Source organism: Pongo abelii, chromosome 1, assembly GCF_028885655.2.
Source record: "Pongo abelii isolate AG06213 chromosome 1, NHGRI_mPonAbe1-v2.0_pri, whole genome shotgun sequence".
In the NCBI taxonomy this organism is placed as follows: Eukaryota; Metazoa; Chordata; class Mammalia; order Primates; family Hominidae; genus Pongo; species Pongo abelii.
Window position 1 is genome coordinate 195,225,864 of NC_071985.2, and position 26,726 is coordinate 195,252,589.

Genomic DNA, 26,726 nt, shown 5'->3' on the forward strand with positions numbered 1-26,726 from the left:
CAGCGTTTGTTGAGTGACTGAACAATGGCAGTGTTTGTCGAATGACAAAATCCACAGATACTGTTTACTGTGCAAGTGATGGGTAAGTTCCTAAACATAGTAGTGGGACCCCTGAAGGTACTGGAGAAATATGTCCTGATTAAACAAACAGATGATTCTAAATGCTTAACCCACAGGGAACTCAAAAACTATGGGTATTTACCATGCCGCAGGCCCTGTGTCAAGCACTCTGGGAAGAATAGCTCACTGACCTCAAAAGCCACACAGCTAATGGGTGAGAGATGTGGTCATTATAACCATAAACATAATGATGAAAGACACTGAGCCCCAAAATATGCATATATGCCAAATAATGTTCCAAGGAAAAGAAGAGAAACTAAATTGTTTTTCCCTGCCTGCAGCCAACTCCAGCATGTCCGATAGTAATGACTGTAAGGTGTCCCTTTGAATTCTGTTTAACTCGATCACAGCAGATTGCATTTCCCCAAAAAAGATGGCCACAACCATGTCTCACCTCCCACATGCTCTTCTCCAATATGACCTTGTTACTCTTTTGTCAAAATGTGGAGAGAGGGCAGGCACGGTGGCTCACATCTGTAATCCTAGCGCTTTAGGAGGCTGCGGTGGGAGGATTGCTTCAGCCCAGGAGTTTGAGCACAGCCTGAGCAACATAGTGAGATCCCATCTCTACAAAAAAATACAAAAATTAGATGGACATAGTGGTGTGTGCATGTAGTACACCCACATACGCGCGCGCGCGTGCACAAAGTGGATGGAGCCTAATTCCCTTCCTCTTGAATCTCAGTGGGCTTGTGCTATGGTTTGAATGTGTCACCTCCAAAATTGAGATGTTGCCAATGTGATAGTATTGAGAGGGGGGGCCTTTAAAAGATGTTTAAGCTGTGAAGTTTTCTCCCACGTGATTAGGTGCCCTTATTAAAGGGCCCAACGTGGGGAGTTTGTCCCTTTTGCCCTTTGGCCTTCCACCATATGAGGATACAGTGTTCCTTCCCTCTGGAGCACATGACATTCAAGACACCATCTTGGTGTGGAGAAAAGGGAACCCTTGTACACTGTTGGTGGGAATGTAAATTAGTATAACCACTATGGAGAACAGTTTGGAGGTTCTTCAAAAAACTGAAAATAGAGCTCCATATGACCCAGCAATCCCACTGCTGGGTATATACCCCAAAGAAAGGAAATCAGTATATTGAAGAGATATCTGCACTCCCATGTTGCAGCACTGTTCACAATAGTCAAGATTTGAAGCAACCTAAATGTGTATCAAGAGATCAATGGATAAAGAAAATGTGGTACTTACACACAGTGGATTACTATTCAGCCACAAAAAAAGAATGAGATTCTGTCATCTGCAACAACATGGATGAAACCGGAGGTCATTATGTTAAGTGAAATAAGCCAGGCACAGAAAGACACACACTGCATGTTATAACTTATCTGTAGGATTGAAAAATCAAAACAATTGAGCTCATGGAGATAGAGAATAGAAAGATGATTACCAGAGGCTAGGAAGGGTAGTGAGAGGACAGATGGGATGGCTAATGGGTTTAAAAAAATAAAAATAAAAAGAATGAATAAGACCTAGTATTTGATAGTACAACAGGGGGACTATAGTCAATAATAAATTAATTATACTGTTTAAAGTAACTAAAATAGTATAATTAGATTGCTTGTAACACCAAAGGATAAATGCTTGAGGGGATGCTTACCCAATTTTGCATGATGTGATTATTACATGCTACATTCCTGTATCAAAACATTTCATGTACCCCATAAATATATACAGCTACTATGCACCCACAAAAAATAAAAATGTTTAAAAAAAGACATCATCTTGAAAGCAGAGATAGGATCCTCACCAGACAAGGAATCTACTGGCACCTTGATTTTGGACTTCCCAGCCTCCAGAACTGTGAGAAATAAATTTCGGCCCTTTCTAAATGACCCAGTCTATGGCATTTTGTTATAGCAGCACAAAGACAGCTGGAAGGCTTCACCCAACAGAGAATGACGGAAGTGATGCTGTCACTAAGTTCATGCAGCCCTGCTTTGTTCACTAGAACATTTGCTCGTGGAGCCCTGAGCCACCGAGTAAGAAGCCCAGCTACCCTGAGGCCACCATGCTGTGAGGAAGTGAAGCCACGTGGAAAAGCATTTCAACTGCAATCTAGTCTTTGTGTCATCCCAGCCCACATGTGAGACTTGTGAGCAAATGAGCCTTCAGAGGACTCCAGCCCCAGCCTTTGAATGTTCCCAGCTGATGCTCCAGACATCGCGGGGCAGAGCCAAGATATCCCTGCAATGTCCCGACCCACAGAATTCATGTGAATTATGAAACCTCCTGCATGATAAAACCTGTTAAATTTGGGGAGAGGGGTAATCTCGTTACCCAATGTTATGTGTGACACTGAGTTATGTCCCCTTCCCAGATTTATATGTTGAAGTCCTGACCCCCAATACCTCAGAAGGTGACTGTGTTTGGAGATAGAGCCTTTAAAGAGGTGCTTAGAGTAAAATGAGGTCGTATGATTGGGACCTAATCTAACATGACTGGTATCCCCAAAAGAAGAGGAAATTTGGACACAGACACATCCAGAGGGAAGACCCTGTGAGACACAGGGAGAAGGTGGCCATCTACAAGCCAAGGACAGAGGCCCGAGAAGGAACCAACCCTGCCAACACCTCCATCGCAGACTTCCAGCCTCCAGAACTGTGAGAAATAGATTGATGTTGTTTAAGCCACCAGTATGTTGTACTGTGTTACTGCAGCCTGAGCAGACAGATACACACAGGAATAGTAACCAGGACATCAGCTTACCCTTACGGGTCCCACTCCAAGCCAGGCCCTGGGCTGGGGACTGGGGATGCTGCCCTGACCTCAAGGAGCTCTCAGTGGAGAGGGGGAAAGAGACACATAAATGAGCAATTAAAGGGCGTGAGGCCAGAGGATGGTGTCTGGTTGCCAAGAGGAGGAAGGGACTAAGGAATGCTTCAGGGAGGGGTGGTGTTCGAGCTGGACTTTAAAAGGATAGTGAAGGTTCCCCACACAGAGAAGGGGAAAGGGGATCCCAGGCAAGGGGCTGGCTGAGCAACAGCACAGGAGTGTAAAAGGGTCTAGAGGTGAAAGCCAAGATAAAACAATAAGCTCCCGGTGGTTCCTGGCAGAGTCCAGGGAGATGCTATTGACCAGAGGTGAGGGCTGGCTCACAAAGAGCCTTGAACACCATGATTAGGGGTCTTCTGGGTGTGTTTGCTGGGTCCCCAAAGCTGGAGAGGGCAGCATAAAGCCAGCTGGAGGGTGGTGAAGGGAATCTTGGGCTTGAAATCAATGAAGGCAGGACACAAGCCTCCACCAGGGCCTGTTCCCAGCGACGGGGAAGCAGTGGGAAAACCCAATCCGGCTCTGGATCAAGCATTCTGCCCAGGGCTCCCCAGGCTGGGCAGCGGGCCGGTGGGGAGCCTGGGGGTGGTGCAGTGGGCAGGCCTGAGCCTCCATGAATATGCATGATCCCGCCCTGGAAGCCCGGCTTCCTGTGGAGTGTTTACCATGCTTTATCTTGACAAGGTGATGTCCTTCAGTAGAGGACATTATATGGCTCTTAGTTCAGCAGTTCTGTCAAGTCCAAGGCAGGCGTTTGATTTCCGCTTCATACATATGCTTAGGTGCTCAGAAGAGGTGGCGAGGAGAGGAACGGCGAGGCCAGGGAGGGAGGTGAGCCCCAAGGAGGAAGCCGCGGGCTCTCCTCCGACTTCTTCCCGGCCGGCTCTGACTTACAGCTGACTTTGGCCGCGCTGGCCATGGGCTGCATGTTAACAGCCCCGACACTCATCCCAGCAATCTGGGGCCAACTGCTGGCCAACTTGTCCTGGCCCTGCCACTCGCCCTCTGGGTGACCGCTGGGTGACCATAAAGAAGTGTCTTTCCCTCTCTAGGTCACATCTCCCACCTCTGACAAATGAAGGATATTGCATCAGTGGTCAATTCAAACTTTTTTTTTCCTTCTAAAGCAGCTAAACCCTGACTCCAAACAAAATTTGCACAGAGCATAATAAAACTGCTGCAATTGAAACAAAATAGTCAGAAATCCTTTCCCTCTCCATGGTCTCTGGGGTGCCCCTAAGATCCCCAGGCTGCACAGAGCTCAGAAAAGAACCTCTGTGTTAGGTCTTTTCTGCATGCTCTAGGCCAACATTCTGGGACCTGAAAGCCCCTTGTTAATTTCAAAATGCTCCACTGACCCCATGCAGGAGGGTAATTGTATTTTTAGTACCCACCCCCACCCCTGCCACCACCATCAAGAACATTAATGTTTAACAAAAACAACTGTGGATTTGGCAACAGTTCAAGTAAACTTGTATTTTGTTTATTACAGCATCTATATCCATTTTAAAATAGCAATTCATGGAAATTAAAGATAAATTTATTCAGCCCACAGCAGCATTTCCCAAAGTGTTTCTCAGAACATGAGCCCTTCTAGGAGAGTAGTTACGAAAGCTTAGCGGACATTAGAATCATCTGGTGGGCTTGATCAAATCGCAGATCTTTCAGGCCCCATTGGGGGAAGTTCTGATGCAGGATATGAGGGTCAGAGTGGAGACCAAGAGTCTCACTTTTAGGAAGCCTCTTAGGTGGTTCTGATGTCAGTGCTTTGGGAACTCACACTTTGAGGTATGCTGCCCTAGATACTCTGTTAAAAAAAGAAAAAGGAAGGCGTGGTGCAGTGGGTCACACCTCTAATCTCAGCACCTTGGAAGGCCAAAGTGGGCAGATTGCTTAAGCCCCAAGAGTCGGAGGCAAGCCTGAGCAATATGGTGAGACCCCATCTCCACCAGAAAAAATACAGAAATTAGCTGGGCATGGTGGCACGTGCCCTAGTCCCAGTTACTCGGGAGGCTGAGGTGGGAGGATCACCTGAACCTGGGAAGTCGAAGCTGCAGTGAGCCATGATGGTGCCACTGCACTCCAGCCTGACCAACAGAATGAAACTCTGTCTCAAAAATAAATAAATAAATAAGGCTGGGGAGAGAAAAGCAACATTTTTTGGTTAAATAAGGTTAGGAAATTACAAGCTCTCTGCCCATCTTGAAGGTTTATAGTAGAATAATAAAAGATCTGAGGAGTCTAGCAGTTTCTAAACTTCTTTGACCACATAAGTCTTTTTTTTTTTTTTTCTAAGTACCAACACTTAATCCTGGAATATGTTTTGAGAAGGGCTGGCTTATGGACAAGTTTCGATAATATACAGATGAGTTTGGGGTTCTTTACAATAATTTCTTGGCCTACTCAGTAGATGTTAATTCTTTCTTCTCTGTTAGCTTTTTATGCCTCCAAACCAAGGGGCAGTTCACAGGGAAAGGAGAAGTCCACCAGCAAACACCTCATCTCTTTCTCCAGCAAAGAGCAAGGAAATAGCTGGCATTCACAAATCCATCCATATCCTTCGTTTGACTTATAACCTATAAGAGAGGCATGTTACAGAGCCTCTCTCTGGCTTTATAGTGAGACTGGCTGTATATAATAATGCTAGAGCATGAGGACTTTGGAGTCCAATGGCTTTGGGTTCAAATCCTAGTTTCCACTTAATACCACTTGTGTGACATGAGCAAGACACTGCCACTCTCAGAGCCTCTGCTTCCTTGTTTTTTAAAATGGAGATAATACATAACTCATCATTTCATTATGAAGATGAGAGAACAGAAGCAAAGCATTGGGCACACAGGAAGCACTCAGGAACAAGGGTGATGTGATTACTACTTACAGGATCAAGGATAATATGAGCTTATATCTATGGGCAGATAAGGATGGGATCTGGAAGAGGTGAACCACACAAGCTGGGGATGCCTGGATTAAGGCAGTGGGCAATGAAGTCTCTGTTCTATGTTTCTGCTTTCTTACACTTTCTACTTCTAGACCATTCATTCTCAAACTTGACTTTTAGAATCTCCTGCAGACCAGACCAAATAAATCAGAATCTTCAGAGTCAAACCCAAGCATTAGGATTTTTGAAATTGTTGGCCCTAACTTCTCTTCTGAGTTCAAAGCCTGTATATTTATTTCACATCTCTTTTTGGATATCTCCTCCTCAACATATCCAAAACTGACCTCCTGGTCTTCATCCCAGAGGTGGACCTCTCTCAGTGTTTCTACCTCCAATGAATGGCATCAACCCCCAGTTCCAATAGCCAGACACTTAGAAGTCCTCCTCTAGCTCTTCCTTCCCATAGCTCCTATTGAGGGTTGAATGTTTCAACATCTTTCTATCCTCATTACTATCTACCATTCAGTTCAAGCTACCAGCTTCCTTCACTTGGACCGCTGCAACAGCCTCCTGGTTTATACATATGCACTTGGATCTGCTTCCTGCCCATTCTCCTCACCTCAGCCAGAATGACTCTCTCTAAACACAATTCCAACTGCAAATCCTCCTACTGTGGGTTTTCCCAGCACCTACCTGCCCATCATTGTACCTGTTGGAGTGAGAGAGTAACATTTGTCTCTGTGACTATTTGTTTTTGTTTGTTTGTTTTGAGACAAGATCTTGCTCTGTGGCCCAGGCTGGAGAGCAGTGGCACAAACAGGACTCACTGCAGCCTCAACCTCCCAGGCTCAAGTGATTCTCCCACCTCAGCCTCTGGAGTAGCTGGGGTTACAGAAAGGCGCCACCACACCTGGCTTATTTATTTATTTATTTATTTTCGTAGATACCAGGTCTCACTGCACTGCCCAGGCTGGTCTCAAACTCCTAGGCTCAAGCAGTCCTCCTACCTTAGCTTCCCAAAGTGCTGAGATTAGAGGCATGAGCCACCATGCCCAGCCACCATTCCATTGATCCCCACACCCCACCCCTACCAGGTTCTAAGTTCCTTGAAGGCAAGGAATATTTCTCTCTAGCTTTCCATTGTTTTAAGTACATAGAAGGCACTGAATACATGTTTCAGTACCATTCAAGCAACTCCATTAGAAACCCCTTTCCAGGGAATTTTTTCGTCTACATTCTTACTGGTGGGCTTTAATGAGGATTCCCAAAGAATGTGGAGTTGTAGGTATGAGTTTTAATTAACTCCAATAGGCATTTAATGTAGATTTAATAAGACAGTTATTGTATGTTAATTAAATGTCAACTGATTGCTAAAAGGTTTTTGCAATTATTGAAGTTTACTAATTATCTAATAGATAAATCAGTTTCCCATGTAAATAACTAGCATCTCCATAAGCAATAAATATGCCATTAGATTCCACACATTAACATATTGAAATTAGAGGTTAGCCCCTCAGGGAATTCTAGAAACTGGTGTCCAATCCAGGGAGGGAAGGTACCAATCGTCTAGTCGCTCTTATGCCCCATCCGTTGGGAGGCAGCGAGAAACAGAAAATGAATCTGCTCAAAGCCAGGGCTGGTTTTAGGAAAGCTTGCTTACCAGGCTTTCAAAAGCCTGAAGCTGATAGCAGAGAGAGGGGTCAACCGTACAAGGTCCCTTCATGGCCTTGAGGATCTGTCTTGCCAATTGGAAAAGGGGGATCTCTAAGGCTCCCCACCCCCTGGAGATCTGTGACCATTGCATGGCTCATATATGAGCACCACTCACGGTGCCGTACTGTCCCCTCTCCAGAACTCTACTCCGTGACTCACAGCCCAAGCCCCGGCTCTTCCACCCATCACTGTGTAACCGTGGGAAAATCACTTCCCTCCCCAAGTCTCAGTTTCCCAATCTGGAAAATCCATCCCCTGTGATTGTACAGATATTTAATCTATTCATTCAGAAGCAAATGACTGTGAATCTGAGTGAGGAGTGAAAACAGAAGGTAGGAAAGATAATGAAAAGAAATGGGGATGTTATGAGAGTAAAACTGAGCAATTGTAAACTATCATGTGCTGGATACTGTGCCAGGCATTGCCAGATATTGTTTATTTAATTCTTAACTACTCTCCAGTTTGAGGTGGTTCAGATTATCCCCATGTTAGACACAGGGAAAGAGACGCAGAGAGGCTAAGAAATTTGCAAAAGTTATACAGCAAGAGAGTGGTAAAGGCCCAGAGCTCAACTGCAATGCTTAGTGTCCCTCCTGACCTTTGCTCTGCCACCCAGGGTCACAGGAAGTTAAACTGAATCTCTCTAAATGCAGCCCTTCTGAAATGGGAATAAGAGCTAAATCCAAGCCAGCATTTACTACATTCCAGGCAGGATTTCTAAGCACTTTGCATGTATAATTTTTCCTAATTCTTGCAACAATCCTATGAGCTGTTATTTTACAGTTGAAAAAATAGGAAGCACAGAGGAATTTAGTAACTTACTCAAGGTCACATAGCTACAAAGGAGCAGAACCCAGAATCTGAACCCAGGCAAGCAGACCCTGTGCTAGGGCTAGGCCACCCTGAACACTTGCAGGACACAAATGGAGGACCATGTACCACAGTCTAAATAATTAAAAATTCTAAATATGTTGAATGAAAGACTTTGACAAATATAAATTCACAATGACCTGCAAGGCCAGACTTGCATTTAGATCCTTGGACTCTGCAAAGCTCTACACTGGCCAGAGCCCTTCTCTGTTCACACAATACCCCAACACCTGCAAGCAGCTGCCTTTTGCCCACGCCTCGCACTGTGGCCTGCTCTAGGAGGATGGACCCAGGGAAGAGGCCCACAGAGGCCCTGGAAGTGGGTGCAGGGGCACTGGGACAGGAAACCCTGGTGTTCCAGGTACCTGGAATATGATCTTCATCTAGAATGAAAAGTAGGGTTCCAGGTAAGAGCAACCCCTGGATGCAAGAGTTGCTTACCCAGAAGAGGGGTGGGGCTGAGGAGGGCTAGAGAAGCTCCTTTTAAAGCCCAGAGCTCAGGGCAGGGGCATCTCTTGTCCAAGTCTATGGGGGGGGGGGGGGGGGCAGCCCTGCCCTTCACCCTCTGCCATACTGGCCATGTCAAGTGGTGGAGCTAAGATTCAAACCCAAGCAATCTGACTCCAGAGCTTAAGTTCTTAATCACTCTACTCGAAGGACCTGGAAGTCCTCCCTTGTCTAAAGGATGGGCCAGCAATGGGAGACATCAAGGCAGTCAGCAGTGTGGAAGCACTCTGCTTCCAGAGTGAGACAAAGCCACGCAGACACTTACTAACACTGATACCGAGCACCTCACTTTAGCTTTCTGAGCTTCGGCTTTGTTACTGGTTAAACAGGGATAATATTAGCTGCTTAATTTTGAGGAGCTGTTATGGCATAATATGACAGTGTTTGTAAAACACTGAGTACTGTCCCAGGCACATAGTAAGTCTCAATAATGTTACAGACATAGACAAGTACCTCTGTGTCTACAGCTATTTTTGCCCAAAGTTAGACCGTCAAGGGCCTGTCTCTTCCCAGCTGCAAGTTGTCCAGCTCTGATTTCTGAGATGCCCTGTTTTGTGTCCCCATTTGGGGTTTCCCCAGGACCATCACCTCCCACCTCCTATGCCAGCTCCAAGGGTCCAGCAAGCCGAGGCCCTGCAGCCACAGCATAGCCAATAGTGCCAAGCCTGTGGGCACCTCCTCAGCCTTTCTGGGGATCTAGCTCTGAATATGAAAAGTCCCATTTGCAGGAATTCTCTTCCATCCTGAGAAAGTGATGTCTCTGGGGAATCCTCTTCCTTTCAGTGACCAGGAGGCCAGGGGATTTTCAGCCAATGAAGACTCACAAAGCAAATAAAGGGGGACAAACCCCCCAAACGGCTCCCAGGACCCCTGGGGTCAGAAGCCAGGCGCTGCATTTATGTGCAAATGGAGGCGGATTAGGGATTAGGGATTATCAGAGTCCCGAATTACATGCAGCTGCCAGATCTCTTTGTCGGAGGGATCAGGGAGATTTCTTGGCCTCCCCCTGCTCTCCCCTCCCCTCCCCTGTGCTGTCAGAGGCAGAAGGCAAGAGGGACACTTGCCCACTGAGGGAGGGCTGGGGAAGAGGTAGGGAGAGGCAGGCCTCAAATCAATAGGCAGTCCACGTGGCCCAGCTGCCAATGGCGATCGATGCATCTTCCTGCTGATTCCTGCACATCCGGCAGGGGTGGGGTCACTTGTGAGATCAGCAACTCAGTCCCCAGCTCTGGCCTTTTCTGGAAAAGCAGCTGGCCCCAAGAAGGGTGCTGTTCCAGAAACATATCTTCCAAGTGTAACCGTCACCATCAAACCTTTCCTTGTATTGACAAATTATATCATCTTCACGTCCACTCTGCAAACTTCGGCAAGCCCTGCCCAAGGTGCCGCAGCTCAAAGAGAAGGAATGAGAGCTTAGGTCTTCCAGTTCCCATCCAGGGATCCCTGGGTTTACATTGTGATGTCTGTTCTTTGCAGGCCAGAAATTCAGATAGCATGCTTTTTTTTTTTTTTTTTTTTTTTTTTTTGGTATATCTCTTTACTAAATACCGATACAGAACCAAGAAAAAAATACTTAAAATGACTCTCACAGGTAGTTATGGTCATCTGCACTTTAAAGCGCAGAGGGCTGAAGTTTAGAGGGGTTTAGTAGTTGGCCCAAGGTCACCCAGCAGTGACGACAGCATCTGGAATACAGCCCTTGTCCTGACCCCTACGGCCTCGGGAGTTTGGCAACCCATGCTAACAAAGCTGAAGGCCACTGAGAGGTCAGAACAACTCCCAGGCCTCAGGAGCCTGCCCTAGGGGACACACAACATCCGGACCCAGTACCCTGGGGTCACTGCTCCCCAGAACAGCTTCTGGGAAGTTGCCCAGTCCTTCACTGGCCACCATGGTCGAAGCATCTTGGGATGTCCTAGCCCAGAGGATGAGTAGGCTGTGGGGATGGGGGTGGACACAGAGGCCAAAACAGCCCTTGCACAGCAGCCTTGGCTCTCACTGAGAAGTTGGGCCCCCTTCCCTGCCCCTCAGGGGGCTGAGATTATCGACCCAGCTGAGACCTGCGAGAGGCCGCACTGGGCTTTTAGCTCTTAATGCTTAGACTTGGGGGAAATTCACCTGCAAAGTCACAAGCAGGAAAACAGTCTCAACCAGAGCTTGGCAAACTTTGGCGGTAAAAGCCCAGGTAGGAAATATTTTAGGCGTTTTGAGTCCTATATGGTCTCTGTTCCATACTCTTATTTTTCTTTACAACCCTTTGAAAAATGTAAAAATCATTTTTAGCTCAAGGGCCCGGGCTGCAGGCTGGAATTGGACCTGACACCCCATAGTTTTCCAACCTCTGGTCTGCCTTTCCTCGTCCCCTGGGATTGAGGTGGGGGTCTGGGCTTATATCTCAGCAACTTCTGTTTATATCTCAGCAACTTCTGTTTATATCTCCTTGGCCCTGCAAATGAAGGCAGGTGTAGGGAAGTGAGTATTTTTAACTGTGTGCATTGCTGCCCCAAGTTAAAGGCTAGGGTAGGTGCTGGGCTGGGGCTGGGACTAAGGTGGAGGCAGGAGCCAGGGTAGCGAGGCTTCAATTCCAACTGAGTCTGGGACTGGGACTAGCCGGGCTGGTGCTGGGGCAGCTGTAACGGAGCCAGACCAGATCCCCACATTCTCCCCTCAGCGAGAATCAATATCTATTTGAATTTCTTTCATCTGAGCAGGGATAGCAACACAGGCAAACACGGAGAGGGGAAAGGCATTGATCTTCCCAGCTGCTGCCAACCCCTCCTTGGTGTTCTCACTGCCCCCATCTTGCCATCTGGCCTTCCCTTCCCCCAGGCCTCTCTGCTCGACATCCACATCCGCTTGCTGTCCCACACTCAGGCACCTGAGGGACCCCAGAGACAGAGAGCAATGCAAGGATGTTTTGGTCCCCACAACAACCAAGCCCATCCCATTGATGTGGATAAGAGGACCCCACTTTGCAGCTGGGCTCCCCTTGGGGAACTTCCACCTCTTCTCTTGGAGCAGCCTGATTTTTATCCCCTGGGCCAGCTCCCCCACCCTGCCAGCTTCAGAAATCCATTTTCATATTCATGCATCTGAGAGACAAAGCAGATATTTCATGATTGGCTTCTTGTGCAGACTGTGATTTCAGATTCAGCCAACACTGGTGTGGTTCCCTGAGGTGTTAGATAATGGATTTCATGGGGAGACACTGGAGGCAGGGTGCACAGCTAGGAGAATGAGACACAGGGATGGACGGGAGATGGTGGAGGCCTGAACTGGATATGAAGGAGGAGAGGGGGTGGATTGAAACAGATCTGTGATATGAGACTAGTAAGATTTAATGATAGGATGAGGGAGAGGGAAGACTCTGGGACAATCCACGGGATTCTGGATTGGGTGAGTGGTGGCAGGTCACTTACTGAGAGAGGTGACCAGGAGGAGAATTGGGTTTGCAGAGGAATATGGTGAGCCCGGTCTTGAATCTGTTGACTTGGAGTCAGGAAATGAAAAAGGCTGGAGGGTTGTTAAATGAGTCTAAATCTTAAGGAGCAGCCTGGACTAGAAATAGGAATTTGAGTATCCTCATTTCTACACCCATCTTCTTATAAAACCCAGAGCTCCTGTGCGACCCTTGCCATCTGGTTATACAGCCCTCTCTTGTTCCAGTTCTCTACTGACCACTCTTCCTCACTCACTGAAGGCTTAAGATCCTGCAGCCCAATTCAGCTTGGGGCAGCTCAGTTAAAAATATTGACTTCCTTACATGCCCTTTCACTTAGAGTGGCCAACTCCTCCAACTCCTTCTTGATGTCCTGAATTCCAGATGGGGAATCCCTCCACACCCTGGCTTTTTAGTTCTTGGCCTCTCCATCTCCCCTTTCCTCTCCTCTACATTTTTCATACCTTGTCATCCCCAGAAACTGCCCCACCTCTGAAATAATCAATTAAAAATACCCACTCTCCAATCAAAATCTATTATTCTAGTTTCTTTCTACAAGTTCCTGAGACTCCAAGTCATTGGTCCTTCCACTTTCTATCCCCCACCCCCTTTTTTATTTTTTGGAGACAGAGTCTTGCTCTGTCACCCAGGCTGGAGTACAGTGGAGCAGTCTCTGCTCACTGCAGCCTCCACTTCCTGGGTTCAAGCGATTCTTGTGCCTCAGCCTCCCCAGTAGCTGGGATTACAAGCTCGTGCCACCACACCTGGCTAATTTTTTGCATTTTTAGTAGAGATGGAGTTTCACCATGTTCCCCAGGCTGGTCTCAAACTCCTGAGCTCAAGCGATCCACCTGCCTTGGCCTCCCAAAGTGCTAGGATTACAGGCATGAGCCACCACACTCAGCTTCCACTTTCTATCCTTAAAACTCCCTATGTAGCTTTAAAATTGTCTTTTACTGGAAATCCAACTAAGGCAGTTTAACCAAAAAGGAACCTATTTTTCCTCCTCTAACAAGATATAGACAGACAACAGCTGCTTAAGGAAGTCATCAAACTCCGCTGGCTTTCTGGTCTGCCGTGTTTTGAGGGTGGCTTTTTTGCTCCTTGTAGTCCCTTGCATTACCAACCCCAGTGCTTGACCCCTCCCTGCGGCCGATCTGTTGTCATGTGACTTTGCAGTTCTTCCCACTAAAGGAGAGAAATAAATGTCTCCACCTCCTGGCTTTGGGTTTCGCCATTCTTTGACCAACAAGATGAGGCAGAAAATGACTGTGTACCAGTTCTAAGCTTAGGCCTTAAGAGACTCTGCATTTCTACTTGTTCTCTTGGGCTCCCTCCATTGCCCATGAGAAGAACATGCCCCAGAAGGAGGATGAGAGATGCCTGGAGCAGCGCCTCCCCAGCTGCCACAGCCTGAAGCAAAGCTGAAGAACCCAGCCTGGCCTAGAGCAGCCAAATAGCAGCCAGTCAGGAGATTCATGGGAAGCTGAGTTTGGGGGTAGTTTGTTTGGCAGCATTACTACGGCAAGGGTTACCGGATACATGCATGATCTCAAGATGGAAGGTTCTCCTCCAGCCCCTTCATCTCATTCTAGGGATAAAGAAGGACAAAGAGAAGAAGGCACATCCCAGATGAGTTTTTCCACTTTCAACAGCCTTCATAGAAGTCTCACTCAGCAACTTCTGCTGACATCTCATTGGCCAGAACTGTTCCTAACGGCCACTCTGAGTGAAAGGGCATATAGGGAAGTGAGTATTTGTAACTGAGCTGTCCCCAGCCAAAGCAAGCTTTTTTTTTTTTTTTTTGCCTGTCACTCTCCCGCATGACTTAATTTTCCTCCTTATCTGGCTTATATTTCAGAGTTTGTCATTTTAGTCCCTTCGTTCAAATGTCCCCAACTCTCTTGCCCATCCTCCTGGCCATTACTGACATAATAAGAGCCCAGCTTTGAATAAAACCAACTATCCGTCTTCTCAGCAGCTTGACCCAAGAGGCTGAATGTGTTGAAGAAATCACACCACTGGGCAACCTGAAGCCATCATGAATCAATGATCACCTACCTCCAAAAGAAAACCTACTACATTTGAACTCACCCTACAAGTCCCACACTCTATACATTTGCCTCTGTTTTCAAACCTTTAATGTCCCCTTCACCCCCTCAGTCTCAGCAGATAAACTTTTCTTATAGTTCATAGAGAGACAGAAAGCATCAGATTGGGAATGTCCTCCACATCTCGCCACCAGATCTTCTAATCTGCCAGCAGTCGCGCTGGACTTACCAACTCCTCCCATCTTCATGGCTAAGCCTATATGTCTCTGTACTGAGGTCTCCCAAGTCTCCCAACCCCAACTAGACTAGGTTTTCTGGACTTAAACACTCCTAGTACTACCTGGTACTTCCCCAGTATAGCACTTATTATCATAATTATATATATTTGTATAGTTCTTGCTTATTGTCTCTTTATACCATTTATGCACTGACTTAACACATATGTGTCGCATGTTTACCATTATTTTAGTTGCTGAGGAAGCAGCAATGAACAAAACAAAGTCTCCGGCCTCATGAGGTTTACTAATATGTGAGCTCCAAGAGGGCAAGTACCGTGCTTGTCTTTCTCATCAATATTTTCCCAGTACCCAATTCAGTGTCTGGCATCTCCTGGGAGCCCCATAAAGAGCTGTTGAATCAAGGACTTTGCAGGAAGCCAAGAGGTTAGATGAGCAGGTAGTGAGCCCATGCTATAACTCTAGGGAGCACTAACATTTATGGATAGGAAAAAGAAACAATAGTCTACCAATGACAGTTATAAGGAACAGTCAGACAGATAGAAGAACTAGTAATATGCAATGTCCATAAGCCAAGGGGGAAACGAGTTTATGAAAGAAGGAGTCAATTGCAGCAAAAGCAACTGCTATCTCCAGTAGTATAAAACCGGGCTTGTCATAAGGAGAACATTGATTGCCTTTACCAAAGAAAAGTGATGGCAGCCAAAGGCAAATTGTAGTCAGGTAGGGAGTTCCTGGGAATTCAAGAGGTAGACTCAATAGGTATGAAACAAGGCTGGGCATGGTGGCTCACACCTGTAATCCCAGCACTTTGGGAGGCTGAGGTGGGCAGATTGCTTGAGCCCAGGAGTTTGAGACCAACTTGGGCAACATGGTGAAACCTTGTGTCTGCAAAAAATACAAAAATTAGCCAGACATGATGGCATGCACCTGCAGTCCCAGCTATTCAGGAGGCTGAGGTAGCAGGACTGCTTGAGCTCATGAGGCGGGGGGTTGCAACGAGCTGAGATTGCACCACTGCACTCAAGCCTGGGTGACAGAGCGAGACTGTATCTCTAAATAAATACATAAATAAGCAAACAAACAGGTATGAAACAAGAACTCTTTCAAGAAGCTCGTCTGGTTGTTGAGGGATAATTTGGGAAGAGTATCTCACTCAGACTCATAGGCTCATAGGGCAGGAAGAAGTTGGTTAGCAAACACTTAATGAGAAACTACTATATACTAGACCTTAATCTAGTACACAACATAGATAGAACCCCTGACTACTCGTGGGGAGAGATAGAAAATAAACACATAAGTAAAAAAGATAATTTTAGGCACCGGTAAGTGCTGTGAAGAATATAAAATAGGAATAACAAGTTAGAGGGTAACTGGCAGGTCTGCATTAGCTCAGAGGGTCAGGGAAGGCCTCCATGACAGGGTGACATGTGAGGTAAAACTGGAACAAGACAAAGGAAGCAGACAGTCAGACAGAGGAAATGCAAGTGTAAGGGCCCCAAGGTGGGAATGCGTTCAGCATGTTTGAGAAACAGCAGGAAGACTACTATGGCTGAGGTGCAGCAAGTGAGGGGGGGAATGAGGTCAGAGAGGAGAGCAGGGGCCACTTCTTGTAGAAACCCCTGGACTGTGGTTAGATGTTTGGATTTTGTTCTAATTGAAATAGAAAGATGACTTCAGCTGCTCTGTGGAGGAGGGGCCACAGGGGACAAAAGCGGAATCAGGGACACCATTGAGGAGGTGGTGGTTGTATCCTGGCAAGAAAGCTGTGACAGACAAAATGGTAAGAAGTGCTCATATTTTTTATATATTTTGTAGGTTTAATCACAAAGTTTGATAGAGTGGATGGAGTTGGGGGCAAAAGAAAAAGAGAGGAATCAAGAAATGATTTATATTCAACATTGTATTGGAGATCCTAGCCAATGCAATTAGGCAAGAAAAAGAAATAAAAAGCACACAGATAGAAACAAAGAAATATATCTGTCTCTATTTGTGGATGACATGGTGGTCTACATAGAAAATCATGCAAATTGTAGATTGTCTACAAATAATCTTTACAAAAGCTATTAAAACAGATAAGATTAGCAAGGTCATAGTATACAAAGTCATATACAAAAATTAAATGGCACAATCAGTTAGCATGTGGTACTTATACAAAGTCACATATAGAAATCAATTCTTGTTCTAGATACAAGCAATGAACAATTGGAAATTGGAAATTAGAAACTTAAAGGTATTACTTATAATAACACCAAAAAACTTAAAATGTTATTATAAATCTAGCAAAATATATATGTAAAAGCTACCAAAACTGATTAAAGAATTCAAATATAACTGAAAGAAGTTGAAAGACATATTGTGTACATGGATTGGAAGAATACTGTTAAGATGTCAATTCTCCCCAAACTGATCTATTGATTCAGTTCAATGCCTATCAAAATCCCAGAAGAAAATTTTGTAGAAATCAACAAGCAGATTCTAAACTTTGTACAGAAAAACAAAGAAATTATAATAGCCAAAACAACTTTGAAAAAGAACAAAGTCAGAGAAATCACACTACCTGACGTTAAGACTTACTATAAAGCAAGAGTAATCAAGATGTGGTGTTGGCAAAAAGATAGAGAGATCAATAGAATAGAATAGTGTCCAGCAATAGACTCCTATATAAATGGTTAATTGATTTTTGACAAAGGTGAGAAGCAATTCAATGACAAAAGAACAGTCTTTTAAACAATACTTCTGGAATAATTGTACATAAATATGCAAAAAATAGAAAAGAAAGTTTAAAAATAAAATTGACCTACACCATGTACCATATATAAAAATTAACACAAAATGGCCAGGTGTGGCGGCTCATGCCTGTCATCCCAGCACTTTGGGAGGCCGAGGTGGGTGGATCACCTGAGGTCAGGAGTTCGAGACCAGCCTGACCAACATGGAGAAATGCCATCTGTACTAAAAATACAAAATCAGCTGGGTGTGGTAGCACACGCCTGTAATCTCAGCTACTCAGGAGGCTGAAGCAGGAGAATCACTTGAACCCACGAGGTGGAGGTTGCAGTGAGCCAAGATGGTGCCATTGCACTCCAGTGTGGGCAACAAGAGTGAAACTCTGTCCAGAAAAAAAAATTAACACAAAAGGGATCATAGGCCTCATAAAACTTTTAGAAAATAAGAAGGGTGGGGGAGCTTTGGACTAGGAAAAGCTTTCATAGATATGATACTAAAAATATGATCCATAAAAGAAAAAATTGATAATTGAACTTCAATAAAATTTGAAAGACACTGCTAAGAATGAAGAGGGAAACCATAGATGGAGGGAAAAATATTTGCAAAGCAGACATCTGATAAAGAATATGTAAAGAATTCTTAAAACTCAGTAATAAAAAAAGAAAACAATTCAACTTAAAAATGGGTAAAAGTTTTGAACAGACACTTCTCCAAATAATATATAGATGTCAAAAACAACAACAACAACAACATATAAAAAGATGTTCCACATTATTAGTCACTAGGGAAATGTAAATTAAAACCACAAGGAAATACCATCACACACCCATTGGAATGGCTGAAAAGTTTTTTAAAATAAGCAGTACCAAGTGCTGACAAGGATACAGAGCAACTGGAATTCTCATGCATTGCTGATGGAATGCAAAATGGTATAGTTTGGAAAACAGTTTGGGACTTTCTTATAAATTTAAACATCATTTTCCTTATGAACCAGCAATCTCACTCCTATGTATATTTACTCAGGAAAAATGAAAACATGTTCACTCAAAAACATCTCTACACAAATGTTTATAGCAGCTTTGCTCATAATTGCCAAAAAATGGAAACAATTCAAGTGTCCTTCAATGAGTGAATGGATAAACAATGGTACATCCATAAGATGGGATACTATTTAGCAATAAAAAATAAACCTGCTGCTGATAATGTAATCCCCAAGGGTGAATCTCCAATGCATTAACCCCAGTGAAAGAAGCCAGATTCAAGAGGCTACATATTGTTTTTATTCAATTTATATTACATTCTGGAGAAGGAAAAACTGTAAGGAAAAAAACAGATCAGTAGCTACTGAGGGTCTGGGGATAAGGGAAGTGAGTGACTACAAAGGGGCTCAAGGGAATTTGGGGGGTTGCTGGAAATGTTCTGCCTCTTGTCTATAGTGGTGGCTACATCGACACATATGAGATATGTATGAGACAGACACAATTCACCCAACTGTATCCCTTGGGAGAACTAAGCCAATAAACCTGACTTTTTTTTTTTTTTTTTTTGAGACGGAGTCTTGCTCTGTTGCCCAGGTTGGAGTGCAGTGGTGCAATCTCGGCTCACTGCAAGCTCTGCCTCCTGGGTTCACGCCATTGTCCTGCCTCAGCCTCCTGAGTAGCTGGGACTACAGGCATGTGCCACCACACCCAGCTAATTTTTTGTATTTTTAGTATAGACGGGGTTTCACCGTGTTAGCCAGGATGGTCTCGATCTCCCGACCTCGTGATCCACCCGCCTTGGCCTCCGAAAGTTCTGAGATTACAGGTGTGAGCCATCGCGCCCAGCCAAATTTGACTTTTAAGAGATATTTCTAGGTTTCTAGATCATCTCAACCAAGTTCAAACATCCAACAGAAGTTAGTTTTATGACGAATGGAGGAAGGAAAGGAGATGCATACGTACATGGGAGAATTGATAGGTGAGTCAAGTAGGTCTGACTAGCTGACCAGTTGGCTGGAAAGACAGCTGGACCATCATCAGAATGGAGATACAGACTGGGCTGGACAGGGCGGGAGGCTGCAGGGGACAAGCAGGAAGAGCAACAGCAAAAGCACTCACTGGTCTCAGGGCTATACCATCCCCAGGTGTGTGACCTGGGCAAATTCCTTGTCTCCTCTCTAGTAAATGGAATAAGAATCATCCCCTCCCAGCTGACCACATTTATCCATTTAGCAAACATTCACTTGGCACCAGCTCTGTGCCAGGTATCCTTCTAAGTGCTTCACCTATACAACAACACATCCATATTCCTGTTTTACAGAAGAGAAAATAGATGTACAAACACGGTGAGTGACTAGCTCAAGGTCACCCAGAGAGTGAGTTGTGGAACTGGGACTGGGGCCAAACAGTATGACTCCAGAGCCTGAGCTCTCAACGCCACGCCATAGCCCCAGCCCAGTGTAGGGGTCATCACGCCCATCAATATCAGGTTGGACCAGATGAAATTGCTGATATATGATCACTTCTGACTTACAAAAATGGCATTTTTATCTGGTTCTGCCTAATAATAATACTATTAGTAACCATTGTTTATTGAGTACTTCCTGTGGCCAACATTGTTTCTAGCACTTTGCATGCATTATCTTATTTAATGTTCCCCAAAACATTCTGAGATAAGCATTAGCATTCCCATCTTATAGATGGAAGGGCACTGAACCTCAGAGGCAAGCATTCTGGACACATTCAAACAACATTTGGCAGAAGTAAGACTGAATTCCATCCATGACTTCACAGCCTGGAGCACCTCTGTTCCCTGATGGGGAAAAGCCAGGTGCTGAGTCTTGACCCTTCCATTAAGCCCATTTCAGTTCCTGGAAGCCCTGGAAACCACTCTTAGTCCTTCCAACCTTCCTCCATCACGTCCCATTTCCCGTAGGGCTCAACAGATAAAGGAGAGAGACCAGCTGGCAGGGAGATGCTGTTGGGCTCCTCCTTTTCACAAATTTAGGAGTTTCTAAACTCTTTGGCACCACTAATATTTCAGGGCCTGCTCAGGTCATTTGTCTCCTTCCTCCCCACCAGTTCCTCCAGGGCTCCATAACCCCCTGCAAGGCCAGACTCCTGTGCCATCCAGGTTATGAAAGATTGAAACATCTGGGCAGCTCTGCTTCAGCCACTGGGGTCCCAAGCCCTGGCCCAGTCCACAGCCCCTGGCTGCCCCCCAGCCCAGCTTTGAATGATGACAAGGAAGGCAGTCTTGGTGACTGCCAGCTTCTGTTCCTCTATTGGTGTATTGCTGGGGCTTCAGTGACTCAGACCTCCCACATCCAAGATTGACCTCTGCTCCTGGCCTCTCCGGGCCCGAGCCCAGGCCCAGCTGAGCTTCTGCCCCGGATCAGAGCTGGAGGAAATGGTTGTTGCTGCTATGGCAATGAGGCTTTGTACTGTCTGTCCAGACAAAGAGGGTTTTCTTGTCCCTCTTTGGGTCCCAGGGTGGGGGAGCAGCTGCTGTTGGGCAGAGGCCAGGAGGACGCTCCATGGTATCTGACGAACCCTGTGCCCAGCATGCTGTGAGCATCAACAGCTAAGAAAAGCCCACCCCATCCTAGCCACTTTGGATGCTCAGGAGCCAGGAAAGACACATTTCCAGTTCTCTGCTCCGTCCTATGGCAGATCTCTGAGTAGCATTTTCCATCCAGGACACAGTGATGTCCCCCTTTCCTAAGGTAGATACATAAAAAAGAATGCAGAGGCTATAGAATGTGACCTCTTTCCCCAGTTCAGAGAATCAAAGATGTGTTTGCTTGAAAGTATCCCAGCCCCTTCAATTCACTATTCAGATAGACACCCTGAGACAGGCAGGAGATCTAGGTCACGCAGCCGATTTTCACCAGACTAGACCTGGCAACCAATTCTCCCAGCTTTCAGGGCAGCCCCCAGCCCCAGCTCCTCACCACCTCCTGCTGGTATGGTTTGGCTCTGTCCCCACCCAAATCTCATCTTGAATTCCCATGTGTTGTGGGAGGGACCTGGTGGGAGGTAATTGAATCATGGGAGCAAGTCTTTCCCCTGCTGTTCTCATGGTACTGAGTAAGTCTTACAAGATGTGATGGTTTTAAAAAGAGGAGTCCCCCTGCACAAGTTCTCTCTTTGCCTGCTGCCATCCATGTAAGACATGACTTGCTCCTCCTTCCTAGCCTTCCGCCATGATTGTGAGGCCTCCCCAGTGAATTGGAACTGTAAGTCCAATTAAACCTTTCTTTTGTAAATTGCCCAGTCTCAGGTATGTCTTTATCAGCAGCATGAAAACAGACTAATACACCTGCTATGCACAGAAGCCTGTGATTCAGCCTTACATGCCCTTCCTTTAACTGTAACAGCAGCCAGGTGGCTCCTGGACTCCCATCCTGACACCAAGGGTCCCTGAGAGGCACACAGTCTGGGTTTGTAGCTGGATGATGACCTCCAAGCATCAAGCACAGGCTGAGCTTTGGAAGATCATCAGAGTTAGGTAGTAGTGATCCCTAGAGCAGGATAGCCAAGAAGTTCTTAGGTGCAAACTAGTCACTGAGGCAGAAGCATCAAAGATATGAGTCAAGCTTAGAACAGAGGATGGATGGAGGTATAAGATCCACAGATGGAGTACAAGAGCAACAGTCTTGGCAGAACCGATTCTCCCGGCTCTCAGGGCAGCCCCCAGCCCAAGCTATCTATCTGTACTGTTTGGTAGCCAGTAAATAAGAGAATGTGACAATTAACATATGTTGAATATATGAATGAATGAATGAATGAATGAATGAATGAATGAGGAAACTGTGAGGTGGTGGGTGCTTTGCTTCTAACTCTTGGCACCAGCAGCAGGCCAAGAGCATCGAGCCTGAGAAGGCTCCTGCCCCGCTCCAGGCCTTACTTGGTGGCACCAGCCACCCCCAGCCACGGATAGGTGATGCTGCTTCCACTGGGCCCCAGTGGAGAGCACTCTGCAGGGAATGCCTGTAAGTGTCTAATTTCAAATGCATGGTCAGGAATTGATCCTCTTCTATGATGTTTCTCTGTTGTTTTTAAGCAAATTGCACAGTCAGAAGCTTTCCCAGGCTCTCCTGAAAAGAGCAGACCGCTGTGAAGCAGGAGAATGTGGTTTCTGCAGAATCTTGTGCATGCCTCGTTGCAGCCGCGCTTCCACTCCCTTGCTCCAGGACCTCGGACAATTCTCTGTACTTCTTTTTGCCATCTGTTAACTGCAGGGGTTAGCCAGGAGATCTCTTCACTTTCTCCCAACTCTGAAATTCCATGGGACCAGGATTCCAACCGTTTTATTTGTCTTAAAATCTAAATGATTTGGGATTGGGGATCCTTAAATTGTTAGTATCAGCTAGGTTTTGGGGGATATAGATAGATATGATTGATAGACAAAGGGTGGGGAGGGGGTTCTCCATGCCTCTTCCCTTAGAGTCAACAACAGCCCACTGGCTCTGAGATCATATCCTGACTCCACCACTTGGCGTGACCTTAGCCAAATCATTTTTTCAACCTCTCTGTGCCTCAGTTTCCTCATCTTATAGAATGATGCTAATAAAAGTATCTTTGCCACTGGGAGGCTGTGTTTTCAAAGTAATAAAATGTATAAAATTCCCAGCACAGGGCACGAGGGTGCCCCCTTTTCCTGAGGTAGATACATGAAAAAGGACGCAGAGGCTAAAGAATACAGCCCCTTTCTTCAATCCAGAGAATCAGTGATGTGTTCTCTTGAAAGTATCCCAGCCCTTTCCATTCAGTAGTCAGATAGACATCCTGAGACAGGCAGGAATTCTCCTAGGTCACACAACCATCTTTCATCAGGCTAGACCTGGCAACCAATTCTTCCAGCTCTCAGGGCAGCCCCCAGGGCAATCTACCTATAGCTGTACTGTTTGGCAGACCGTAAATAACAGAATGTGACAATTAACATATGTTGAATATATGAATGAATGAATGAATGAATGAATGAATGAACAAACTGTGAGGTGGGGGGTGCTTTGCCTCTAACTCCTCGCACCTGCAGCTTGCCTCAGGTATGATTCAGGGCCATAACTTCCACTCCAGAGCTCCCCTGCAGGATCAGACTGAAGTTCCTCTCTGTGGATTTTGTCTGAAATCCCACTCTCAGTGGCTTCCTCTTCTTCCTTGCTCTGTGTCTCTCTTTTCCTTACTGGCTTCCCCTGGAGCACTCTGTCTCAGGGCCTGCTTTGGGATACCCTGACTTAAGACTCGTCTCGGCCAGGGGGATTGCCCATGCCTGTAATCCCAGCACTTTGGGAGGCCAAGGCGGGAGGATCACGAGGTCAGGAGTTCAAGACCAGCCTGACCAACACCGTGAAACCTCGTCTCTACTAAAAATACAAAAATTAGCTGGGTGTGGTGGCGCATGCCTGTAATCCTAGCTGCTCAGAAGGCTGAGGTAGGAGAATCTCTTGAACCCGGGAGGCAGAGGTTATAGTGAGCCGAGATGGCGCCACTGCAGCCTGGGCGACAGAGCGAGACTCCGTCTCAAAAAAAAAAAAAAAAGACTGTCTCAAGGAGCTTAGTTGGGAAGGGCATCCTAACGCTATAGCAGAGCAGGGAGAGAGTAGCGCGGAAGCCAGCCCTGGGAAGGAGGAAGACGTTGGTGCGTGGGTAGAATGTGTGGTGCTGAAGTTACTGAAGTCCAAGTAGAAAAAAGTAAGCCCTATCCTCTGGCAGCTGTTCATCACCCCATGGGTGAGCCATACCCAATGACCTTAAGGGCAGTCACACTACCCAAGCTCAGCCAATCATGTTCTGTCTCCTGAGAATTGGGACCTGGAGGTAAAGGGCAGCTAATTAGTCGCCTCACGTGTCTGGAACTATAACATGAGCAAATAAACATCAGACAGGGCTAGAGAGGTGGTCAGCCAGAGGCCAGAGCACTGGAGCAGGGGGTTCTCGGCAGAAAGTGGATGGAGGCTCAGGTGGCAGGTAAGGGCCTAAATATGTGGTCAAGGGCATGTGGGCAGGATCCTGGGCCCGAGAGGGAGGGATGGGCAGCAGACAGGGAGGCCAGGGGGGACAGCCCTGGGATAGGACTGGGAGAAATGCCTGGCTTGTTCAAAAGCCCAGTGACTCGGGTGGGGACACAGGGGCGCTTGGGCAGACCCACAGCCATGAGACCATGCAAAGGTCCTGGTGCCCAACCTCTGGATTCGTACAGGACCCATCCTGGGGCAGAGCCAAGAGCAGAGCTGAGCCTGGGAGTGAGGGCAGAGCAGCCTCAGGTGTTGGGATGGGGCTCTGGAGCCAGGGCGGGAGGGGAGACTGAGGACCACCCCACCCCATCCAGGAGAGACAACCTGGCTCTCCAGGGTCCTCAGCCCAACAGCCTCGAATTATCCTGCCATTAGTGGTGATCCATCCCTTCTGAGCACTGTGCCATTTCATCACACCATCTCAGCATCCAACATTAGGAGATAAGTGCGCTCACAACATATGTCATTACTCATTAAGGGACTTTTTCTGGATTATGGCTGGGGCTTAACGACTTGTTAAAGATGTTTAACACTTACAATTTTGTTTTTAATTTAGGAAGCAGCATGATCAAACTGCGCCCTGAGACTCTTTCCTCGATTTGGTGAAATCTGGAGATGGGCCGGCTCAGAGGCTGTCTGTGCAGGGGAGGTGATCCTTAAATTGAATTGCAGCCCTCCGAGGGGTGTTTGCCCCGTCAGCGGCTGCCAGGATCTGACATGTTAATGGGGCTGAGGAAACAATGGGTTTCAGGGGTAATTGCTGAAGCAATGACTTCCAGGCAACATTTGACTTAAAAAAGGAGGGTTGCTGCTGCTATTGCTGCTGCTGCTGCCGCCGCCGCCAGGAAGGGGCGGGCGGGGGCTCTGCTCCAGGCCTGTCTCCAGAATCCCAGCCAGGATTGCCTACCTGCAGAGCTCAGGTGGGTCTGTGCTCCACAGCAGCCCCAGGTGCTGACAGACCACTTCCTTTCCTTCCTGCCCTTTGTTTTGCCCATTGGCTACACTGGGAGTTGTTTCTCAGGGGGACTGCCAGGCAGAGGGGTTGGAATAGCAAGTTCCTGATTACAAATTTCATAAGAAGATGGACTTGAGTCAGAAGGGGCTGTTCACACTCGCCCCCACTGGGCAGGAGCCAACTCTGTGGGTTGGGGTAAGGCACATTGTCGTGAGGATTCCAGGAGTTACTCCTGTCAACTCTTTGAGGTGGGAAATATGATGTCCATTTTACAAATAAGGAAATTGAGGCCCTGAGAACTGAAGTGCCAGAACCAGAACCTAAATTTAGGCAACTGATTGCCACTTTCTCTTGCCCCCACATTAGATCCATTGTTAGGCAGTCTCTGCTTACTGGTTATGCGACTCGGGACAAGTCACTTTGTCTCCATGTTGGGACAAAGATTACACCACAAGCTGGTTCTCCTCACTGTCGAACTGCATTTCGGCTTCTTGGAGAGTCTCCAACCTGCCAGGAATGCTGGACTCTCTGATACAGAAGGAGAATCTGAGATCTCTCAAGTGTCTTTGCTCAAGAAGGAAAAATTGGGGAAATCACATAAGAAACTTTAGTAGGCCGGGTGCGGTGGCTCATGCTTGTAATCCCAGCACTTTGGGAGGCTGAGGCGGGTGGATCACGAGGTCAGAAGACCGAGACCATCCTGGCTAACACAGTGAAATCCCATCTATACTAAAAATACAAAAAAATTAGCAGGGCATGGTGGTGGGCACCTGTCGTCCCAGCTACTCGGGAGGCTGAGGCTGGAGAATGGCGTGAACCTTGGAGGCAGAGCTTGCAGAGAGCCGAGATGGCACCACTGCACTCCAGCCTGGGTGAGACTCTGTTTCAGAAAAAAAAAAAAAAAAAAAAGAAAGAAAAAAGAAACAATAAATGTGCAGCTGCCTGCAATAGGAAATAGGTCAGAGGCACGTTGTGGGCATGAGCGAGTTTAATATCAGCCTTGGACGAGGAGGTGAGAAAGAAGAATGGACCCTGAGCCTGGCTTCCTGGAAAGGACATACCAGATGCAAGTGAAGAGATGCAGACAGGGTTGAGATGGAGGTCCTGAGTGGAAACAGAGGCTAATTGGAGGAGCTGGAGGAAAGGTTACTAAATCATCCATGCATACATTCATCCACTCAACAAATATTCACCCAAGTACCGTGCATGTGGCTCAGTACTGGGCAATGGTAAAAAGACAGAGGCCCTCAAACTTCTGCAGCTCACAGCCACCATCAACAAGTGCTTGGTGAGTGTTAACCTCCACCTCGGTTTTCTTCCGGCCCTCCATCCTGAGCCTGCCGGACTCCTCAGCTCTTGTTGCCATGGCCATGAGTCTCACTGGTCACACATGCCCTCTCCACCCAGCAAAGGAGAAAGTCACTCTCCATCATAGGATTCCCAGG